General features: G+C 36.0%; 1 long non-coding RNA gene across 1 annotated transcript; it reads left to right on the forward strand.

Annotated features, from left to right (window-relative positions):
* Nucleotides 1-2,217: 2,217 nt before the first annotated feature.
* Nucleotides 2,218-3,082, forward strand: LOC118801173. The gene is made up of 3 exons (XR_005006475.1): nucleotides 2,218-2,351; nucleotides 2,549-2,672; nucleotides 2,785-3,082. It is a non-coding gene; the product is annotated as an uncharacterized LOC118801173 (long non-coding RNA).
* The last annotated feature ends 2,062 nt before the right edge of the window (nucleotides 3,083-5,144 follow it).

Genomic DNA, 5,144 nt, shown 5'->3' on the forward strand with positions numbered 1-5,144 from the left:
TGTAATGTGTTAACTGTATTAATCACTCTGTGGCAGTTAATAAATTGTATTTTATTGATGTTTGTCTCTTTTTATTTGAATGTATAATTTTTCCAACTTAATCATCACCTACCAAAACATTTCAGCTCAAAAAAAATCCCAAGACTTTTCACTGGAATCACAACCTTTGCAGGTTCTTTAAGTCCAAAGGACAGATGTGGTCATGAAACATATCACAGTGCACACTGTCCGGTGGAAAGCAGAGCAAAAATACAAGCATTTTACTTCATTTGTGAAATAATGAAATTCTACATTCTATGAAAGGTCCACTCATCGTGAGTGATAAAGTACAAACTAAAGGTATTAAAAAAACGTCACTGAAAGTGAAAGTCCATGGGTAATACCACAAAGGAGCTGCCAAGGGCTGCTGCACAATTTTCAAAATCAAATTCAAAGCTTTTTATTATGTTTTTTTAATATGTTATTCAAATCTTCAAAGAGACTGCATGATCCTTACGCTCTCTTTTTGGTGTGCTCAACCATCAATTCTGCCATCCTCCATTCCTTCTTCAGTGGTCAGGTTAGACCACTGGACCGCTGGTGGCTGCATGCTTTTGGTTGGTGGACTATTCTGGAGTAGTTTAATATACAAGGTCATACAGTTTTTACATTGTCTTTCCAATTAATTCTACAGTAAAACCAGTTCATTTTATTGTCTGCATAACATGACATTCTCCACTGTTTTGTTTTTACCCCACTTTTTATGTGTTCAATATTGACTTATGATCAGATTTGAAGGACTGATCTGAGGATTTGGCTACTAGTCACTTTAGATACATGCTTAAATCACTTCATTTATTTTTTTTGTCAGTTTTTAATTATACATTCTGAACTGACAGCTTTGGTTCGGACTTCTTACGTGTATCCTGTACTATTATGAATCTGATCGATTTCAGATTGCTCTAACACTTTCATTCACCTTTAAGCAGGCTAACATTTCTGCTGTAAACCATAAGGGCACACTCAGCTGACTCGAGGATAAGAAACAATGTGCATTCCTTTAGTACATGGCTCTTAAAAGCATGTTGCTCAGGGTCAAGCGGTAGAAAACAGTCTCATTTTACATGGCCACGTTTAGACGAAAGGTTGCTAGTTGAAACGAGTGAAAACACCAGAGCACAGTGCACACGGTTTGAGCTTCCTCTTTAAAAGAGTTGCACACTGCAGACATTTAAATCACTCTGATACTATCTGAAAGCGTCCCTCACTTGAGGGAGTTGTGGTTAATGTCCGATTATGGCCCTTCGACACAGTGGAGTAAACAGAGGGCAAAAAAGAAACTAAAGATCAGAAGTAGGTCAAGCTTATTTAGCCAATACATGACTTTTTGTAAGGATCCGCAGGGGACCCTGACTGTTATCAAGGGAAATAAATGTGTAAAGTTTGTATCATGACCTGATATTTTACAACAATACCAGAACATGAGTGGCAGCAGCGTCTCATGTGCTCCAAACAAGAGCAGCGAATGAGAGTGTTCCAGTTCACTTACCACATCACTCGTTTTATTAATAAAAGATACTGGAAGTAAATTCATTATGGATCATTACAAATACTTTGCTTTAAAAGTACCAAGTCCTCACACAGTGAAAAAAAAAGAAATCCTGTATAGAAAAAAAGAGGCATCGAGATGCATCGATAATCGTTTTATAATCGCATCGCAGCCTCTGAATTGTAATCGTAATCGCAATCGAATCGTGAGGTGTCTAGAGATTCCCACCCCTAACGTTCAACACGGATGGTCAAGACAATGATACTGTATCAAGCCTGTATTTGACTGATTTAAGGGCTACTTGTACATCGTCTATTTGACACATAACACCATAAAATCACAATGAAGCACGTGAAGAAGTTCAATATCTCAATCCTTTTTCTTTTCGTTTTTGTGCTCGTGATCCCCAAACCCAATCTGAGCCCAGTCTGGCATTCATGCTCCTGTGGATAACAGTATGGCTATGACTTTTTTTTTCCTTTTCATCTCTCAGTCCCGCGTGAGTACCACTGCTTCCAAATGTAAATTACAGCAGCAAAGTGTTTTTATCAAGGTCCTTTGCCATCCTTCACATGGCAGATTCTGTTGTCAGTTATGAACTTTGGACTTCTTATTGCTGTGTTGTTGACAAATGCTAAAGCGGTAATGGGCACGTTCTTGAGAAGTGGGTGGAATTCGAACTCTCGGATGCAAATAAAAGCCGGCCGTTTTTGACCAAACTCAGCCACACTGAGAATCCTGCTTGAAGAGAATCAGCCCTGTGGAAAGATGAAACCGACAGCCGTGCTTGTTGTTGTGCTACTTCTGGTGTTAGCCTTTCACTGTAAGTCATATTTTTGTTAGCATGTTAGTATTTACTGCGCTGAAAAATCTCTAAACCTGCTTTCTTTAGCATTTATGTTTCTGAAAAACACATGGAAAAATACCTCAAACGTTTTGCTGCGACACTGGGATACTGTGGAAATGCCTAATAGTAAACTCTAGTCGAAATCAAAATCCTTCTCTCTTTCCTGATCTCAGGTGAGAACAGCCTGGTTCACGGATTGTGCTGCAGAAGGGGACTTGGAGTTTGCAAAACACAATATGAGTGCCGGAAAATAGGGGGAATCCTTTATAGCAGCAACGAATGTGGTAGAAATGCTGGGTATGATATTTTTTTCACAGTCACGTTTCAACATCTTACATACAGACGGTGTAAAACAATGACATGATAAAAACAACGAATCTGTCTCTCTAAACAATCTCTCTCTGTACAGATGCTGCATGTAGCATCTCACGGCAAAAGAAGACTGATGGCTTCGCTTTTTCACTGATGCTTCATGAAGAATTTCTTCGAATTAATCATAATTAATAATTATTTTGGCATTTCCATACATAAGGATGATTGTGAAATGATAATTTAATAGTGTTGTTGCATCAACTAAATGTTTTTTTTGTCCCAGTATCTTTTTTGTTTATTTAAAGTGCAGTTTTTGTCATTTTTCTAATCTTTGTTGTCAAAAATGTCAATATGTTGTCAAAATATCAAATAAAATATTTCCTTATTAAAGCTTGCATGATTGTGCACAAGGCCTCATTATTCATTGCTAGTGTTTTGTTTTCCAGAACACAAGACTATGATATATTTCAAGAACTTACTGTACATTTAATCAGCTTACGTTCTTATACGTACTGTAAAAAGCCAATAAATGATCCACACAGATGAGCTGCACAGAAAATGCTGCCTATGCTTCCAGAACGTGTTTCTACCACTTGAAATATATTATTGTATTTTTGAGTGACACGGCACCTCAAACATAACCATAATAGTGGGCAGTACAGGCAAAATCATAGTATGATTAAAATTTCTAATGGTTTTGTAATATGTTACAGAACTTTTTCCAAATAAAACCTTTTAACTTTAGTAGACCTATTTTTGTAGGTTAACAGTGGCTTATTATTCTTCTTTCACTTTTAAATAAGAGTCATTTATAACAACCAAAGCAAATCTGAAATATTTTTTGTTTTGCAATAAAAACAAAACTGAATTTTATATATAAAATAATATATATATATATATATATATATATATATATATACACACACACACCTTTATCAATGCTGCTTTCTGTTCTGAGCACCGCAGGCCCAGCAAAAAGGATGTTAGCTGAATGCTTAAGTTAGCTTCTTATTCAACAGCTTTTTGTTCCCATTCCACCTTAAATGAAGAGCCTGTCGCATTGTGGAACGTGTACGTGCGCCTGAATGTAACTACTGCACCATTTAAAGTGAAACAGGAAATTCGAATAAGAGGCCTCGAGTCGAATCTCAAGTCATTTGTCGGCCATACAGTCGTGCATCTGACCGTCAGACACTGCATGGATTTGGAAAATGTTACAGTCGTTCACTTTTTAGTACCAGCTCATCAACGACTTGCTGCAAACACAAACCCCGATAACGTTATCAGCAGCTGACCAAGTCATTCAGCTCCTTTTCAGTGCTCCAACAGAAACGCTCTGCTGTCAGTGTTAGGCTCAGGATACAACAGCTTCTCCATCAGGACATAATGTTAATGATAATGAGGTTTTAATTAAGGCTTTACTCGTCATTCAGTAAAGCCCAAATTAAACACTTCTGACTGGTTTATTCAGTATGCATTAAGCTTTCTTCACTGTGACCTTTACAAATACATACTTACAAATGCTACCAACAATAAATGAAGAATCTAAGAATAAAAAAGAATTTAGGTGATTATTCATGCAATTTAGATGATTAATCATCAGTGGGATATTTTTTTTTCTGAAAAACCTTACGTATAAAATCAGACACTTCTTCTGTCCCCAGGTGGATTATCAGTGTACTGATAACGCAACCGATAATGCAATTATTAACGACTGTCACACAGCAGATATCCAATTATGTAATAATACAAATCATAATGAAGGTATCGTCTAGAAGCGTCTTACTTGGGCATTACTGATAAAAGAATGACAGCAATAAAGCCCAAATATATGTGTTCCTTAAAATTAAGTGATACGACAATATTACCACTACTATTAATAATAATAATAATATTAGTTGATGAAATACATTATAAATCAACCATCATAACCTTGTGGAAGTAACTACAGCACAATTAGAAGAGCACATATAAGAGGAGCCACTCTCCGAAAGGAACCTAAATGTGCTTTTTTAACAAATGTTGGGACAAAATATTACAATAAAAATAAAACATAAAATGTAAAAAATATGCCATAATTTTTGCACGTTACATAGTTTTTTTCTTTCAATGTTAAATTTAGCAAATTCATAAAAAATACTTCACTAATGTGTAAAAATGTAAACTTATTTTTACTTCAAAAAGCAACAAAACGTTATTTGACCAAACTTTTGCATGTGACTGTATATAAATACTGTATATCTCTACTAAGAACTGTTGAATGTGCTGTATTTCCAATTATTACATTATTTACAATAACCTATAGCCTCTTTCACCATTTACTGACTCGTCTTTTTCACTTTCCTCTTTCTCACTCTGTTCTTTCCCTTTGTCTTCTTTTTTTCCTCCCTTACTTTGCCCCTTAGGGACCTGCGCTACTTCAGTAGACTTCACTGATCCTTCTGCTTCATGCTGCTT

Source organism: Colossoma macropomum, unplaced genomic scaffold (genome assembly GCF_904425465.1).
Source record: "Colossoma macropomum unplaced genomic scaffold, Colossoma_macropomum, whole genome shotgun sequence".
Classification (NCBI taxonomy): domain Eukaryota; kingdom Metazoa; phylum Chordata; class Actinopteri; order Characiformes; family Serrasalmidae; genus Colossoma; species Colossoma macropomum.